Raw genomic sequence first — 20,711 nt, 5'->3', positions numbered from 1 at the left:
AAAAAGCCATTAGTCATATTAAAACATTAGTAATAAATAAAGTAAAAGTAAATTTAAACCTTTAGTAGTAAAAACAAACTAAAAATAAATTTACACCTTCACAATAATGTATGTGCATAAAGTGACTGTTTGGCAAAGTTGTGATAGACAAACATTAAGGTAGCGTTTATTATGCAGGAATGACAGTAGGAATGGAATGATTTATTACGTGGGAATGAAAAAAGTGGTGTTTGGTTGCTCAATGGAATGGAATCATCCATTACACATGGAATCTCATTCCATCAAAATCATTCCTTCCCACCCTTCTTTTTTTCATTCCATCCCTCCTTCACCATACTTTCTCAACAACACTACCACCTAACAATAACCACCACCACTACCATTGGCACCACCACCAACTGCCGACACCACCGCCGCCGGCCGCCACCATCGCCACCATTTTCGTCGCCGGAGCTACCACCGTCGCCATTGTAGTTTTTTTTTTTGGGTTAAAAAGTATTTTGAGATATGAGTGTTTTTATTATTTATATTTCATTTCTACAATTTTTTTGGATACCAAACAATAAAAATTAATAATTGATTTCATTCCCATATGTTAACCAAACAAGACAAAGGAATGGTAATGATCCATTTCATTCCTTGTTCTTTGCTGAAAATACAAAACTCAGATTCGATGGACTGTTGCCCATTTAATCCTGAAAACGAGTCAAGCATGCAACTTTCATGAACCAGGATACCCGATTTACAATCCTTTAGAACCCCATGATCGATCTTAACAAAAACTTGATCTTTTAAGTAAAAACTCATCCTATTTTAAAGCCCGTACATCATTACATATATATATATGAAGAAAATGAGTGTTGCCCTTGGATGAGTGGTTATAGCCACTACGTAGGGTGAGGCCGTGCAAGTGTCGCTCAAACCTCTAAAAGCATCTTTATGTAACTGTTTCTAATAATCACCATCACTCATGCCTCATCATATCACCCATTTAAGGAGAAATTCCCTCACATAGCTATTTTTGACCAACACATTCTAAGAACAGGCATGGTTTTGGAAAAATTTCTAAAATGGTCATATTATTCCGTTGATCCGACGAAAATAAGAAAAGATCTGACGGATTAGTATATCCTATCAGATGTAGTCACGTACTAAAATTTTCCAACTGATCCGACGTTTTTAAAGCTATCCTACGGATTTGTGTTTTGGGCGATGTAATAATAAACAGTCGGGTTCGATGTCAATTCATGCTTCTGTCGGATTCAGTGGCGGAGCCACATCGAGTCAACTGGGTACGGCCGAACCCGGTTTTTTTCGGTTTTATATATAACCTATAGTATCGAATTAACGAGCGAACTCATTCTTTTTCAGCAAGGGAACCCAATATCATTTAAAAAAAACATTCGAACCCACTGATTATAAAATTTTTAATTTAAACTTTTTTGAGTAATAAATATTTCTTTTATAAAATATAAAAAGCTTAAAAAAACCAATAAAATTACTAACAAACATTATAAATTGGCCAATAATAATCCATATATATAATAGAAAAAAGCTCAATATAATTCGTGGATTTGGTCAATAAACCCAACCCAATTAACATTTTTAAGCATGCCAATTACCGTTTTTAAACATAAGACCCAATTAAAAATTTAATAAAGAAATGAAAACAATGACCAGTCAATTTCTATTTCTATCGACCAGATGAGTACGTCCTTCGTCTCATCGCCTTCGCTCTTTCGCCTCAAGGCTTCAACCATTTCCTCACGGCCTCAGCACTCACCTGTCGGACTTCAAGAAAACAACAATGGTTGCCCGACTCTTTCTTTTTTATTTAATGTGACTTTGTATTATTTTTTTAATGTAATTATGTATTTTTGTTATGATAGTGATATTGCATTTTATTTATCTGACCGAATGACCGACCCGACCTATCCGGGCCCGAAAACTTTGACGTCGGAAAAGAATCGAGCACCAAAATTCCCGAACCCATAGGAAAAATATTCTGGCTCCGCCACTACTCAGATCCGACTATTTAATTTGTCTGTCGAACTCTAAATTTTCTATTTGGGGTTTTTGATTTTCAGTTCTAGAGTGAAGCTGAACAGTGAACACTATGGTTGTGTTCTCCATGAAAAACTAAGCGATTTACACTATGGATTTGATTGGTTTTGTAGAGAAATAGAAAAGATGGAGATGGTGGTTGGTTATGGAGATTTAGTGTTTGAGAGATAGAGTATGGATAATTTCGTCGGATCCGACGGTTCTTTAACGAATTTCGTCGGATCCATTAATACGTTGACATGTGGCGCGATTTTAAAGTTCAACAAATTTCGTCGGACGATATTGAAATTCGTCAGATCCTACGGAAAAATGGCTATTTTGGGTATTTTTTTCAAAACCGTTGTAAAAATTGACAGTGTTAGTCAAAATTGGCTATTTGAGAATTTTCCTTTTCTTAATTAATATTATTTATTTATAAAATTTAATTACTGTTTTAATTATATTAGATTTGTGAAATCAGTACGCATCTTTTTTGTGAGCGGTTTTACCTATGTAGCAGTGATTTGCCTGGTCTCTTTCATTTTTTTATGGAATCAATACGGATAGCCAGAGTTTACTTATAAGTCCATCATATATCGTTGAAAACTAATTTACATACTATTAAAATTAACACGATTTTGATATAATATTATAGTCTATTCAACTTTGTGCTAATTGCTAATCCACGTTCCTCTCGTTGCTGAATAATTGGTGATCATGAAACATTAAACATGTGAATGTTGAATTGTTGATGATTCCCTTCACAAGATAAACTTTTGAAACAAGTGGCACATGGGCAATTATTTCACGCAGTCTTTGTCCGTTCTGCATTCTCACATCAAATCACTATAATAAAAGAAGAATAATGAATGCCTTCTTTAAAAAATACAAAACAGTAAAAGTGTAAATTTTAGTCTTTATATAATGATTTTAAAATCTAAGGATACTTATATATGCGTAAAATTAAACTTATTTTTTTCTATTTTATATAATTAACTAGCTTTTGAACTTGTATAATAAGAGAGATTCGTCAAATAATAAAAATAAATAAGGTTCGTATTTGAAAGAAATGAATAAAATTACAGATATAAATGAAATAAAATTTATATAACAAACAATAAGAAGTCAAGAATATCAAATTTACAAATTTAAAAAAATCTTTTTATATACAACAGGGAATGTATAGATTGAAAACCCAATCTAGTTGATAAAACTTTAGAAGCCCTATGAGTGGCCACAAATCATCCACCTCTACCAGTTGAAAAAACATGAAAGGTTATTTAAAAATATGTTCAAATATTCTAAAAGTATGTTAAATTATTTCTAACTAGCAATGGTTTTTAATATATCCTAACCTTATATATATATATACTAGATTTTATTCCTCGTATTATGGGGGTTATTTTACATATTTGTTTTTAATATTTATATATGTATATTTGGATTTTAATTTTATTTATTGTAAGAAAGTTAATAATTAATATACTTGATGTTTGATGATGAAATGGTTTCACAAATAAATGATATGTAATAATCCGATATAAAAATTATTTGGGTTTGGTGATACCCATTACCCGTTTATTTTCTTTATTATAAAATTGTTTCTTAATTATAAATAATATATATATATATATATATATTTATATATATATATATATATTAAATAAAATATGATATTAATTTTTAGTATATCCCTATTTTATAGGATTTTCATATCAAATATTTGATTAGATTAATTTTTAATATAATGAGATATTATAACCCGTTTAAGAGCTATCTGGGTTTGGTGAAACCTTTACCCATGAATTCGAGTTAAACGCGTGAGAAGCCTTCATTTACAAATAAAGCAATATGATGGCTTGAGTGAATGGTTGTTTTACATTTTTCGTTTTTTAATATTTATTTTTTGGATTTTAATTTTCTTTATTGTAAGAAAGTTAATAATGTACTTAGGGTTTGATGATGAAAATGTTTCATAAATAAATGATATGTTATAACCCGTTTAAAAACTATCTGGATTTGGTGACCCATTACCAGCTTATTTTTTTAACTATAAAATTGTTTATTAATTATAAATAATATCTTTTTTTTTAAATTGGATATTAAATTTTAGTATATCCCTATTTTATAGGATTTTCATATCAAATAATTGGTAAGATTAATTTTTAATTTAATGAGATGTTATAACCCGTTTAAGAGCTATCTGGTTTTAGTAAGACACATACCCATGAATTTGGGTTAAATCAATGAGAGGCCTCCATTTAAAAATTAAGCAATCTGGTGGCTTCCATAAAAAGATGGAGCGACCACATTGCGACGCGTAAGATTTTAGGGTTTTCGTTTATATATATTATAGATAGGGTTAGGTTAAAATAAAAACCCACTTGAGTTTTGAAAACTCTAGAAACTCATTCTCAACCACATGTTTTTAATTAAAGTTTGAAGAGAAAATTCTCAAAATAGACCCTTTTAGAGAGAGAAGTCCCAAAATAGCCATTTTTTTCCTCAAAATCTTTTATAATTTGGACTGTGAAGACGGATTGGGAAAAGATAAAAATAAAGACGAGATTTCAAAAGAAAGTCAGGTAAAAGACGAGATTTGGGGAAATAATGTCGGTAAAGTCCAAATTATTTGTTATCTTAAAGCAAAAGTTCAAATTTTTCAAAAACTTTTTTACTTAAAGAAACCGTATTGAGAGACTTTTTTTTATGTTTCCTACCTTTCTCGTCAATATTATCAAATTCTTGAAAAAATATTTTTTTACAATTATACCCCTGAACCACCACCACCACCACTATCACCGACGCCGTCGACCCCACCACATCACAACCACTGTCACTATCACCATAGCCGCCTCCACCATCACCACCACCTTGAACCACCGGATTCTCCCTCGCAATCTGTAACATTCGTTACTTTTCAAAACTCGAAAACCCAACCCATTTTTAATTTTCGGTTTTTGTTATAAAGATATATATAAATATATATTTATATCTCAAGTTTTGTTAGTGTAATTATTATTCGTAAATTTGGTTTGTATTTGTATTTAGATCCGTTAACCCGACCCGTTGGGTCGTTTCGATGTATTGTTGTTTATATTGTTTACCATTTATAAAGTATTTCCGACATTCGAAGCTCATTTTTTCATACGTTTAATATTCCCGTCAACCAATATTTTTCGATTCTCAAGCTATCGGGTATAATACGAAAATAACACAAATATGCTTTCATAACTTAAAGGTTTATTAATGTAAATATAAATTTGTTATAGTTTTAATAGATTATGAAAGACGAAGGGCCTAGCTTGTAAATACAATAAATTAACAAATCAAAACCCAACCCACTCCCTGCCCCCATCGTTTTTCCGGCCAAGGTTCAGCGACCGCCGGCGAGGCTCAAAGCTCCTTTAAATCTCGTTCTTTTGACCAATTGATCTTTGTAACGGCTTTAGTCTTCGTCATTAAGCGTTAACTAACTAATTAATTGTATTATATCATCCATTAAAACGTTCTATAATCCCGTAACTTTCACCAGAATTTCGGCCAAGTCAATTAACAACAGTTTAATCGCCTCTCGTTTCAATTGCTAGTATAAATAAGGTCCTAACTCCAATCTAAACTCGCTCATCATCTTTAATCTCACTATTACACGCTCTGTAACCTCCAATTCCTCCGTCAAGACACTGCTCCGGCGAGCCCCTGTTTTGCGACGAATCACAACCATTCCTGGTAATTAAATTATGTAAAATATTAGTTTTCAACCATTGATCAGAACCCCTGAGTTTAATTCACCGAACATGGAACCAGTTTCTCCAATTGAAAACCTAAGGTTTCAATTGGAGAAGATGAATATAAGTCCTGTGTATATATATATATATAACCCATCTGGTCCAGTGGTTGAACTAAGATCCTGGTAATCTCATGACTCGGGTTCACAACCCGGGTCAACCATTTTTGTTGTTTTATTAAGTTTAATTAATATACCTTTAAATCAAATAGTATATTTAATAAATCAAAATCATATCTTAGACGAATAGATTATCTGGATCAGTTGGCTAACATCTTGAGCTTGTAACGCCAGGACCCAGGTTCGAAACCTGCGTCAGAACTCATATTTTTTATATAAGTTTTATTAATTTAACTATTCTTTATTAATTAATTTTAATCAACTAAATATCATATTAAATCATAAAAATCATTTTAACTTAAATAAAAATTTTCTAAATTAACTATAAAATATATCTTACCTTTCCACACTGAAAAACCAAATATTCGTCTTTGTAAATCGTAATTAGAAATTATTTATTAATATCAAATGTAAACTTTAAGTCGCTAAAAATATTTTCGTTAAAACGTTAATTATAAAGTCGATTTGTAATCCTTAGCTCAAGTTCTCCAATCATGTAAGCGTCGTGTCCTTACCATTAAAATAATAATATCATAACCAAGTGTTCGTTAAAACATAAATATTAATATTATAATACAAAACGCCTTAAATTAATAAAATGTTGTAATATTTAAATTGTTTACGCTTTTAGTTCAACTTTATAAAGTTAACATACATTATATTTAACGCTTTAACTATCCCGAATCCGTTATAAACCCATTCTATCGTGTCTACTTCGTTCCTTTCGATTAGATGTTTATTTCTTTTTATATTTTAAATTAGGATAAATCGTTGGGATTTATCGTGCAACTAATTAGCTTGTTTAAACCGTCTACCCGGTGACTCTTCCCTATATTCCAAGTGAGTTTTCATAACCCCTTTTTACTTTTACACGTTTTGATGTGTAGCACGTCCAAACTTAGTTTTCTTGTGTCAAACTAAAATTCACATGCGTGTCTTGTATGTATTTGTTTTGTATCATATTACTTGTAAACTGTGTGATTATGTGCTAGTTGTTTACTGTTTTTGTTGGTGGATACACATACTCATAGCGGGAGGGTCCGACGGGACGTACCTGCGCCGTCCATTTGTTAATGGCGGTATCATACACATACTCATAGTGGGAGGGTCCGACAAGACGTACCTGCGCCGTCCATTTTTAAATGGGGGTATCATTATTCTATTCTCCAAGTAGCGCGGCGAACAGGGATTCCTTAGTAGATTTGACTTTTGTCAAGCGAACGAGAATATCATGTATTTACTTTTTTTTGCTTTATGATTTAGACAATACATCTTGACTTGTGAATTTTACACACTTTTTCGTATTATATATATGCAAAGACTATATGAATTCTCACAAACATTATTGTTGACAAAATATATTATTTTCAACGTGCTGCAGGTTGAAGTTTAAGGATCGAAGAATATAATAGTTGGACCATTAGGTTACAAGAGATGAAAATTCAAAGTTTATTGTATTAATATTTGATTGTGTATTTGTGATGTATTGAAATGAATTAAATATAATTATTGTCGTTTTAATAGCGTTACGAGCTTATGAGTGATCTGTACGTCACACCCGGGCGTATTCCGCTTTAGCCGGGGTGTTACACAATCGCCTCACGACCAACAGCTTTATAATCATAGCTACACTCATGCCGATCGGAGTACCGGTGCTCCGCGTAGAACAGCTCGCCGCACAGTTGACCGGAATCCGGTAGTGACGGACAACTACCGCATTGGCGGACCTTCTGCCGGCCGGACAACTGCCGCATTGGCGGACCTTCTGCCGGCCGGAATCCGCTTAACAGGGCCGTTGTTGCAGAACCTTCTGCTGGCCGGACAACTGCCGCATTGGCGGCAGCCGCCACCGCCGATGGGCACGTACCAGATTCCATCGCCGTCGTTGAGTAATTGTTTTGGGATTAATAAGAAAAGGGTGTTTGTGAAGACTCTGTTTCTTCCACAGAGACTAATTACCAAAGAGTTTCTATTGATAACAGTTGAGTTTTACTTATTTGATTTGTACATGGGGTTTACATGAATTGCAAAATTGTGATTTGGAATCCTAAACTGAGATGAAAATGGGTGATTTGGGTCCGAGTAGTCGGGTTGGGAATGGACCCACACTCAGAATCAAAATCTACTGGAATGTGATATGGTTTGGTGATGGGTCGCTATTGTGGTGGCGGCGGCTATGGTGGTAGTGACGGTGGTGGTGATGTGGTGGGGCCGACGGCGTCGGTGATTGTGGTGGTTCAAGGTGGTGCGGGTGGTTCAGGGGTATAATTGTAAAAAACATATATTTCTAAGAATTTGAAAATATGGACGGGAAAGATAGGGAACATAAAAAAACTGTCTCTCAAGATGGTTTTTTTGAGTAAAAAAGTTTTTTAAAAATTTGAACTTTTGCTTCAAGATTACAAATAATTTGGACTTTACCGACATTATTTCCCCAAATCTCGTCTTTTACCTGACTTTCTTTTAAAATCTCGTCTTTATTTTTATTTTTTCCCAATCCGTCTTGACAGTCCAAATTATAAAAGATTTTGAGGAAAAAATTGCTATTTTGAGACTTCTCTCTCTAAAAGAGATTATTTTGAGAATCTTCCCAAATTTGAATCTTATGGTTCACAATTAAAGTTAATAAAAAATGTAAATATAAATATAACATTTTCTCTCTTCTGAAAAATATATAAAAATTAGTAAAAAAATGTTAATAAATAGAAAAATATTTATTTTTTATTTTTCAATGTTTTGTATTAAATGTAACAACACATATTATATGTACAAAAAAAAACGATGTTGCATATGGTTTTTACGGGTTTTCACAACTTAAATGAGTTTTTATTATATACTTCCCCTATATATATACGCTAAAAACGAAAAATTTAAGTCTCAAACACAGAGGATAACATTTGTAAAACGGATTAGAACGTCTTATGTTGGATTGTTTTTTTAAACGGTCAACAACACTTTATTAACTTTTACACCCCAAAAGCTAACAAGGAACTAGCAACACCAGCATTACAATCAAGAGGATAACATTTGTAAAATGGATTAGAACGTCTTATGCTGGTGTTCCTTGTTAGCTTTTACATGAGACTTTTACACCCCAAAAGCTAACAAGGAACTAGCAACACCAGCATAAGACGTTCTAATTGCCTACCATAATATCCTACGTGTCACTCTCATGTTGCTTCCCCCACCCTCTAGAGTCACCCGATTGTTTGATTTCTGAATAGAGGCTTCTCATTCATTCCTTTAATTTCGTGGGTATCCTACGGGTTTGATGACCCGAAACTCAGTTGAAGAAGTTCTGCCTTATACATCTACCCTGTACTCCCCCAACCAAGCCCTAATCTTCGTTTCATCATCAAATCGTATAAAGCAAGGGGCTTCAAAACCCTAATCGATTAGAATGTGCGTTTTTTTTTAATAATCGGCATCAATCAGCTTTGTTGATTTCTCACCAATCTACTCTCTCAAATCTATCAGCCTTAGCCAGCATCTACAATTATATGGATGAACTATAATGTTATTGGAATTAATAAAGATAAATGAAGATCCAAAATACGCTCATGTTGTTCTCTAAATCAATTACCAGATTGTTCATCATCTTCGATCTCAGTTTTGCACGACCTGATTGCATCTGAAACTCGCTTCAAGGGCTATCCAATTCGATCCTTTCTACTTTCGTAAGTCAGCAAGGTAGGTTTTACTTTGTTTATTCATTGATTGCTGCTGATCAAATCGGTCATTGATTTTGACAAATAGTGTTCGTATGTTCAAAAGTTAAAAGAAAAAAAAATTACCTTTAATATAACTCCAGGAGGGATACAATTGGCAATTAGCCAATTACTAATAACCACCGAGTTATCAAAATTTCGTTCAGCTAGGGTTCATTGTAACAAACTATCGAGCCGGTAGTATTTAGAGAAATTGATCTACGAACACACTAATTAGGGCGCTGGTGACTAGAAAGATCACGAATTCGTAGTATTATTACTTGATTCTACATAAGTCTGTAAACGAACCTGTACGCGCACCTTAATGAACTCGATGTAGGATTTGATATGTTGTCAACTATTTTATCCCAATTCAAATGATTTTTCAATTTTAGCAACTATTATTAGAAGTGTTAATTGCTTTCAATCAACACGTTTTATTTTTTTTACATGCGGCGTTTCTTTAAGCCCCAACTTCAATGGATGCAAATGAAACATTTGTGCAGGTATGGTTTTCCCACGGATGTGAATTTTTTACGCGGCATGAATCTAATATGAAATTCGCGGGTTTGGATTTAGGCTAAACGTGTTCTGGTCAACATGGCTAGCTCGCAGGTTTGACCTGTTTACTTTTGTACTTAAAAACTGTTCCTGTGAACTCACTAAGTATTATTTTACATAGTTCAAGTAAAGCATAAAAGGCATCAAGTTTAACAGTGTAAAACTGTGAACGTAAATGTTTTATATACATTTGAATTTTGTTGTAAACATTCAGTTTTAGAGAATTAAAATGCAAAAAGAATAAGATAAAATCAAATTTTGGGTTAAACGGGTCATGTTCTTGTCAACCCATGAAAGCTCATTTTATGTTTGGGTTAAACTCTGGTTCACCCACGGACACGGCCCATTTGACACTCCTATAATTGATCGAGCCTATATCAACTTACTATTGTTTTATTTCCTTTTAACTTTTTAATATTTTAGTTATAAAATTGTTTATTCATTTGCTGAGAAAGATGGGCAAGTCATATCTTTGTCTCTCCACCATAATTCATAATCTTTCAAACAATTAGTTTGTTTGTGTCATGAAGCTAAATGCATTATTAGGTCTCTTATAAACCAGCTTGATGTAAATATAATTCAAGCTCCTAACATGAAACTAAATGCACTTTAGGATCTCCTATAAGACAGTTTGATATATACAACTAAGCATAAAAGTATGCATATACAATTGTCTAAACATGGTAACAACTTAACTATAAAAGTTTAAAGTATATATTTTTTTATTTCATCTGATATATTTGTTTAAACCAAGTTAATAGTGTCACCATTATGTGATTAAACTCATTTTTCTTATTCTGTTTTCGTTTATAATGTTGGCTTAAACATACTGTTTTCTCTATTTCTTTTGCTCATAATTTTTGACAGGTTTTTGTTCTTTGTTTTCCTAATATAATTTAAGATCTTGCTTGAGCATACTGCTTCATTTAGTGACCAATTATATGTTTAAGTATGCAATTTTAATATGGTTATCTTATTGAAATTTTAATTTCGGTTGTTATTTTTGTAAATCTAATTTGCAACGATCGCCAACTGTCTCGCAATATGTTTGTAAAAGTGGAATAAAACACTGAAAACCGAAAAAAAGGGAAATTAAACCGTATCTTTAATCAAAAAGCGATCTGAATTACGATAACCGTATCTTTAACCAAAAAGCGATCTGATTTACGATTTTTGTTTTCGGTTTGGTTATTAAGCGTATTCGAATTACAAGTTCAGTATTCAGATCGGATATTGGATATACGAAATTTGAATTCGGTTTGTTCCGCTAACATGAATTAACCGAATAACTATGTTTTTTTTAATTCTTTTTATGTAAATAGGGTCTATGTTTATTAATGACTTAAAGAAATTGGCCCGAATATTATCCTGACGACTTTAAAGTCAAAACTATAGCTTAAGTGTTGGTTTTTGTTAAATAAAGACCAATATAGGTGGCCTGACAGGCTAGGGTATTGGTTGAACCGTGTAATTTTTGTCTAACTTCAAGATTATTAGTTAATTTAACATGAATTATATATGTTTTGTAAATTAATCTCATCCTGCTTGACCTATTTCTTTTTATATAGCATAGAGAGTTTCTTGTGGAGTTATTCCAAGGGCAGTTAAGCAACTTTTCAACATCTTTTATGAAAGTGACAGAGAGCCCTATAATGAGAATATATAATAAAAAGGTGTCAATTGGGTTAAGGTCATTCTCATTTTGGTTCGGACTAAAATGGGTCATTTATCTTAAAAAGGTAATCCTTTTGTTTGGGTCAAAGAGAGTCATTTAAAAATGTGTCTTTTTGCTGACCAACATTATTATAGCAACACGTTCGTTTACATGTGAGACCACAATTACAGAATTTAACACGGTTTGTACATGGTACTGTGCAAATCAATCTGTAGCAAGAAAAAAAAAAAGCCTACTTGCAATTCCTGAATTCCATGAGGAGTCACGCTTAGTTTGTGAACAACACGTGGAATCATTGGAGTCACACCTCACACGAAATGTAAGCCTCAGTTGTTGGTGTCATTAAGTAATGTTGATTGGTGCTATTTTGATTGGTGTTTGTTGTTTGTTCATGACACATGTTTGATATAATACATGTGTAAAAATGTGCAGGGTTGTCTGTATAGGTATGAACAAATATTCAAAGTTGATATACTAGATGAAGTTTGGGGTATTATATGGAAACTATACCTAATGATTTGAAAAAAGCATATAAAGAATAACTTTTTATTTGAATAAAAAGAACCGAAGACGTACAAATTTTGGCATTTGAACTTCATTATCTTTATTTGTATTCTAGGTGGTTACATGGGTCGGTTGTGTAATTGTGGTTTTGTTGGTAACCATTTTTGTTTTACCATAATCCTTCATTAAAAATGGCTACGTGGGTCTGTGTAATTGTGGTTTTTTAGATAAATTTTTAATAACGGTGCTGCTTGATTTACGAGCATATAACAACTTGGTGATTTGGCATGTGTTCATTATTTTAAGTTCTCATTAGGTTTAATCTCTGTCCAATAGGTGGCATCTCAAATGCAGTATGTATGGCATCTCAAATACAATATGTAATATCATAATTTATCTGGCTACATTTTCATGTCAATTTACACTGTGAAATACTTTGATTTTTACTCAAAACTCACTATGGTATACAGTTTCATAAATACTTTAGTAAACATTATAATAAACTATTGGTTACAAGACTATACTCAAACCACTCATAAGCTCTAAAGTTAGTTTTTGTTAAATGTAACTTTAATCGAACATGAAGAATATATAATCTAACAGAATTTTGTGTTCACGTTCGCTCATTAATAAAGCAAGAATGTTCATATTTGTTCGTTTAAAACCTAAACGAACAGCTCTCAAATGTAAGCGAACACTTGGTTAAACAAACATAATATATGAACATTTTGTATATAAACAATAAAATTATAATCAACAAGAAACGGACAAATATTTTCATTCAAAAAAAAAATCCTTGCAAGAATGACGAACGGACTAACGTGTATGTATTAAATATAAACAAACTTCCAAAAATTAAATAAAAATAAACCAAGTTAAATTAAAGTATTAAATATAAACAAAACTCCATTGAAAGATAAAAAAATATCATTAGCAAAAATAATATAACACAATTATTAAAACCAAAAAAACTAACAAAACCCGCGTAACACGCGGGCTAAAAGCTAGTATATGGATATAGGGATACGGAACGGGATGAGAATGCTCTTATAATATTATATCTCAAGCATCCAGCTTTATAACTAGTGTTATATTTTATGTTTACCGTATTAGAAGCATTTATTAATTATAAAACAAGACACCGACTTTTTATCTTAGTTTAACCAATACTATTTTAATCACCTTTTAAACACAAAATATTTTAATAATTAAACATAAACTTTTAAATATGAATGATCTTAATACTAATTTATATCTTTCAATTCAACCTTTTTATCCTACCCTTTAATACTAATAATAATTCTAGTCATTTCATGTCACACCCCGTCTAGCACAATGCGAAAGCGTAAAACGGGAATGTAACAGACACCTCTGATATCAACACATTGTTTATAAAGAAACATTACAAACTGATTTACAATATATTACATTTCTTTATTCTATCATTGTTTTACGGTCTAAGTGATACAAACAAAAATAGTTCGTTAACTATACATTCTTACTACTAACTCCCTTGCTTCTATTCACATAGCATCAACCACACACTTCAGGCAAGTAACAGATCACCAATTACTCCGATTTAGGTACACCTGAAAAGCAGTTTAAAACGGGTCAACTACTAGAGTTTGTGAGTTTCACGAGTTTCAAGAAAACAGTAATGAGTATTCACAAGTCAACACTTGTAATCATGAAATAAGTATGTATGTATGTAAATGATGTATGTGATGTAATTATGCTAAGTTACAGTGAAGCCTGGACTGTTCGTGCTGCGTGCTTCCATTTCCCACGCTCAATCAATCACTGTGGCTCTCCTTCCGCCCACAACATGCCCCGGTAGCTATGTCTAACACTACATAGCCTGTTTGTATAAATATGGTCATGTGCAAACGGCGCTATGTGACACGGAAACCAGGCCGATTCCGTTTGGGTTTGTCAAACCAATAGTACTATTCACAAGCCACCGGCTCGAAGTTAATTACTGTGATCGTGGGGACTTTCGTGTGTTAGCACTTAGATAATTCACATCAGTACATGTTTCAGGTATGTATATGTAATCAAACATGCTTTTCACCCCAAAAGTTCGTAAAACAGTTTAAAAGTGGGGTCATGAAACTCACGGTTTAGTAGATATTCGGTACTGTATCAGCTCGTGGTTTGTTCGGTCCGCTATCAGTAGTTCCTATAATCAATATTATAATAATATTAATATCTTAATATTATTATAATCTCAATACTAAGCTGGGCTGTATAACTAATCTGGGTGTAGCTGGAACGCCCAGAAAGTGGCAATAGGCTTAGGTTGTGATGTTGTTCAATGTCTAATACTTAGAACTGAACTTGGCTCAGATTCCCGTTTTCCCAGCTGGGCCAAGTTGTTCGTTTAGGCGTTCAGAAAACAGTTATGGGAAAATAAGCTTGGGTAAATGTATTGGTTAATAAAATGATTAAGTTATAAAGAAGGATCACATACTGGGGTCCCGGATTAGCCACAGGGCCCGTTTCCGTTTATTCAGTTTGTTTTAAGAAGAAACGCGCACAATCCACCCGGATTGTCCAGGTTTCTCATAGAAAAGTTCATTTTTACTTAATTAGTCCAAAAATATGATTTTTGATCACTCTTGGTGTTTTGATATTCCCGCAGATTCACTAGTCGCGAACTTGCCGGTTTTTATAAAAACTGAATTTGTTTAATATTCAGATTAGCATAATTAATTAACCGCTAATCATTAAATTATGAAAATTTAACCACTTATCAATTAAAATATGTAGATTTTTATAAAAATGTTTATGGAATTTATTTACTAATTTATTAATTTATAAAAATTCATTTTATCAGCTATATTTAGTCTGAAAATCGTCCGTTTACCCCAAACAATTTCCAAAAATTCACCAAAAATTTCTGAATACTCAAATCATGCCCTAAAACAACCTGTATCAATTCCAGAATGTAAAAAGCTCGTGCGATATTCTTTTCGGCCCAAATTTGGCTGTAAAAGTTCACACGAACGCAAATAAACAAAACACCTTTAAACTTCTAAATGATTCCAAAATTCATATGTGATCAAAATACATCAAATCTTAGTTCCCAAAAAAATTTCATAATTTTTGAAGTATCTTAGCAATTTTTCCCAAATAAACGTCCCAATTCGGTAATAAATTCGCCAAATATTCTCGGATGGTCGAAAAATTACCAAATTTGAACAGGGACTCATTGACATGGTCCCTGATGTCCCTGAAAAATTTAAAGTCCTAACAATATTCACATCACAACCTTAACCTAAATAGCACGTAAGCGAGTGTTTCGGCATTACCTTAGCGGGTTTGGCTCGTTTCCGACCTTTTAATCAAGTTTTCAGGTTCTTGTGCTTCTAAGAAAGCTAGGTACAAGTCCTATATCACAAACCAAGCAATATTTCATCAACATAACAGCCCTTAAGTTAGGGTTTCGGCTAGTGCACAAAAACGAACTTTTGAACCGTAAAAACGTCGTTTCAACCCGTTAATCCGTGTTTATGGCCAAAAAAAACTATCAAAACAGGTTCCTTACCATGTGTATGATCAAAACATATTTACGGACCATTTTTAGGATTTTTACACGGTTAGGAATGATTTTTAGTAACCAATACATGTTTTTATGGTATTAAACAAGTTTAAACAAGTTCAAAAGCTACTTATTTAAGCTCTTACCTTAGGTTTTCTTGCTGTTTTTGGCTGGAGAAGAAGTTGTGTCCAGGATTTTCAAGGAAATGATGTTAAAATATCTTGAATCTAGTTTAAATATGAAATAACTAAAAAGGGGGGGGGGCTGCTGAATTGCGATCGGGATTATATGGGCCCACCTTGGGCCCATTTTGGCCCAAGTTTCTGATTCCTCAAGCCCAAATACGAAAAGCCCGGTCCAAATTTAGCTTGGGTTCGGTTTTTGGCGCGAAAAATTTATCGGGTGCGTTAAACAGCGCAAAAACGAGTGTTTTTCGGCTAGTTTTGTGTAAAATTATAAAAACATACTATATGTTTGTAAAAATCAAAAATATTTTCACGGACCGCTTAAAACATTTCAAATAAGTGTTTGATAAGTCTTTTTCGGCTTAACGGATGATACAATGCTTGGTTTGTAACTATCTTTCGCGTTTAAATCTATAGCGGGCGGTTAAACGAGCATGTTTTCGTTTAACTTGTTTGCTATCAAACTAAGACCATATTTCTAATATTTTAGCTTGTATAGATCGTATATCACTTATAGATGGCCCCCCGAGATATCTGGGTCATAACCCGACCCGTTCGGTTAATCGTTCGTTTGTTATGCAAAAGGCGTTTATTTGCTTAATCGGTAAATACGTACTGAGGTGTACCTTGTTTTGGCTCAAATGTCACATTTCATATGGGAATTTTTTATGCGATACAACACACGATATTGCAACCTCGTAAAATAATTAGTTGTCGCCTTATTTAACTCATTTGTTGATCTCAACTAGTCAACTCTTGATTCTTTTAAATAAATAAGTTACTCGAGTAATTCAAGTATCAATGAAAATGTATAAAGTATATATCCTAAAGACTGACATTATTATTTAATCATACAAATGCTATATAAGAGGTAATGGAACATAAATATTAGTTTAAATTAATTATAAAGAATAGAAAAAGATAAGTTTAATATTACGCATATATAAGTATCCTTAGTTTATAAAATCATTATATAAAGACTAAAATTTACACTTTTAATTTTGTGTTTTTTTAAAGAAGGCATTCATTTTCTTTTATATAGATTTGATGTTAGCATGCAGAACGGGACAAAGACAAATGCGAAACAATTGCCCATGTGCCTTTGTTTCAAATGAGTTTTAATTTCATTTATAATTCCCACGTGCATTTGTTTCAAATGTGTTATAATTTTATTTATAATTCTCTCATGTCTCGTCTCATTTCTTTAATTTCTCATCTTATTTATCCAACATATTTATAAGTCATGAGTCAAAACATTTTTGATAAATAGGTTATAGTTTCCCTTATAATTCTTTCATCTTTCATCTCATTCATCATAGCTATTAATGAATAATTGGTCAAAACAATTTAACAAATATTGTATATAGGGTTAGGTTAAAATAAAAACTCACTTGAGTTGTGAAAATTTTAGAAACTCATTCTTAACCACATGTTTTTAATTAAAGATTAAATCTTGTGGTACACAATTAAAATTAATAAAAATGTAAAAGTTAATTTACAATTTCTTTCTCCTGAAAACATATATAAAAATTAGTAAAAAAAATATTTTGTTACATGTAATATATGTTGTTACATTTAATACAAAACATCGAAAACATAAAAAAAAATATTTTGCTATTTTTAATTAATTTTTATATATGTTTTCAGGAGAGAGAAAGTGTAAATTAACTTTTAAATTTTTTATTAACTTTAATTGTGGAGCACAAGATTTAATCTTTAATTAAAAACATGTGTTTGAGAATGAGTTATTAGAGTTTTCACAACTCAAGTGGGTTTTTATTCTAACCTAACCTTATATATATATATATATATATATATATATATATATATATATATATATATATGAGAAGTATAGTTTGAAAACCCTCTTGAGTTGAGAAAACCCGTGAAAACCCTATGTAATATCATTTTTTTTTGTTAGATGTAATATATGTTGTCACATTTAATACAAAACATAAAAAACATAAAAAAAATGTTTTGCTATTTTTTTATATTTTTTTAGTAAATTTTATATATGTTTTCAGGAGAGAGAAAATATAAATAAACTTTTACATTTTTTATTAACTTTAATTGTGCATCACAAGATTTAGTTTTTAATTAAAAATATATGATTAAGAATGAGTTTTTAAAGTTTTCATAACTCAAGTGGGTTTTTATTCTAACATAACCCATGTTTAACAAGTTACACCACGACAAAAAGTACTTTTGTACATATTCTGATTATCTGATATACGCATGCATGCTTCACGCTTTCACTTTTCAAACAAACCACAACATCGTGTAAATTACAAGATATTGCCATATTGGTTCATTTGTGGTTAGGTGACAAAGGAGTTCACACTATGCTCGTGAATAATTAATAATTCAATTTGATGTATTAATCAGCAAAGACAATTAACCTTCGATTCTCATAGTGTGTAGTAATCTAGCTGTTGGAAAAGATGGTTTTCCTACTAGGTGAAAATTAAATAATATTTTCATTCATTTTTAAATTTTAAAGCTGTCTCGAGTTGCGACATGAGATAGGTACTCTACTGCTGACAATAATGTTGTGATCAGATTTTGAGTCGAGTGTTAGAAAGTGCAGGAAAAATTAGTTAAATGGACATAAACGATAAATATTTCATTTATATAAAACTTAATATAAGTACCAACTATTTCTTTTAAGTTCTATGCTACGAGGACTTCACAGCATAACAAAAATTTGTCCAAAACCAAACTAAAATAAATAAGATATCAATACTCGAAGTTGAGTGTTCGAGTCTATAAAAGCTACGAAAATAGATGGAAAACTTAGAACATGTGTACACTCGTCCCTCATTGATGGGGAGATAATATTTTTAGTACATAGTTTATAAGTGGAAACACCTTAAGAACATTATATCTATAAGGCAAACACTAGTGCAGACTCTGAAAAGGTGCGCGCTTCGCCCACCCTAGAAGCATGCGTGGACAATGGTTGCAGTATAGCATTTTGATAGCTTTCATAGTTCCGTATAACAAATTTAGAGCATCAATATCTCGTTTATTTTAACTTCGTTATGGACACGATTTGATTCCGAAGCTCTCACAACATAGAACCCCAAATGAATAGTTATATTAATTGCAGATACACATGACTCTTTATGTCCAATATGGCATTTTGGAACAAATGCGTGGACATGGTTGCAATGTGTCATTCTAGCTTCATCCTTGGGTTTCTTTGAAAGGAATGTTGGGTTTCTATGGAATTTACAAACTTAGTTAACCATTTAACTAGTCACATTAAAGGCGGAAGCATGGTATTTGCAAACTAAACATATGTATCCATGTGTTTATATGTGTATATATTACAAGTCTATATAATATATATTCATGAACAACCTAGTTTATCCATGTTATTAGATTACCAATAATCTATATATTAGAAACCCGAAGTAAGGATCAAGTAATACGGGAAAACTAAACTATCAAAGCTTGTAAAACTTACATTCTTAACCCTTTAAGAGTTTAGTAGATGGTTGAAGAAGATGATGATGTGAATGCTAGACTTTCAAAGGAAAACCCTCAAACGGAATATACCCCGAGCCTCCAACACACACCGAGCTATGCTAGGAAGCTTGAACACGAAAAACCCGAGACCCGAGCCCTTTCTTTTCTCTTGGCCGTGAGCTAGAAAGAAAGAAAGAAAAGAAAGTTGTGTCTTGGTTTGGTTACTTGAAAGTGTTGTAAAAAAAAAATGATCTTGATCTTTTCATGATATATAAAACCAAGGAAGCATGGTGTTAGGTATTATGTCAAGTAAAACACTCAACCTCCATCCTTGCATGTTAATGATTTTTGACCAAGATATGGGGTGTGGGGCCCACCCTAAAACCGGCCCCAATAAGTTTTTTTTTTTTTTTTTTTTTATTTATTTTATACTTTATAAAATATATAAACACCCCATCTTTTATAAACCATTTTATAAAAGAATACATAGTTAAATAATCATTCCAATAATAATTATTTGAATAAATAAATTAACCGATTAATTTATTTAACACTTTCAAGTAAATATTCAGAAACCCAATTTTCTGAATGTGTCGTGTTCTGTATTTGTCTTATAGATCTTATCTTAACAAATACATAATTGGTGTGTGTCTAACTCGTTATTGGGTATGACCCGACTTGGATCAAACACGGCTAGCTACATTAACCTAATTATGTGTCTCGGGCATACGGTATTCCAACAATCTCCCACTTGCACGAGACTCATAGGAAGTTAATGCTAATGGTGAATACCGCCTAACAAACAGGTCACCACCCCTAGTGTGTTTGACTAAGTGCCATTCAATAACATCATCCCCTTCAAGTCCACACTTGATATGATATAGGTAAGTCTTATCATTACATCCCTTTGTTGCTAGATGTCCTGTTAAATCGAAGAGACACAGAGTGATCATTCTCTCAATGATTTAACTTAACAGGCCTTAGACATCTAAACTCTCAACACATAAGAGGAACAAATCCCATCTTGACTGCATACATCCTTGTTGACATCTCGTATGATATCTGAGCTCTTTCTTTTACGTCATCGTGTTACCGAAAAACAAAGAAGAGAGTCAAG

This window comes from Bidens hawaiensis, unplaced genomic scaffold (genome assembly GCF_021521415.1).
Source record: "Bidens hawaiensis isolate Kalapana, Puna unplaced genomic scaffold, B.hawaiensis_p1.1 tig00028811_1, whole genome shotgun sequence".
Lineage (NCBI taxonomy): Eukaryota > Viridiplantae > Streptophyta > Magnoliopsida > Asterales > Asteraceae > Bidens > Bidens hawaiensis.
The sequence above is the reverse complement of the archived record's forward strand: the minus strand, read 5'-3'. Positions refer to the sequence as shown.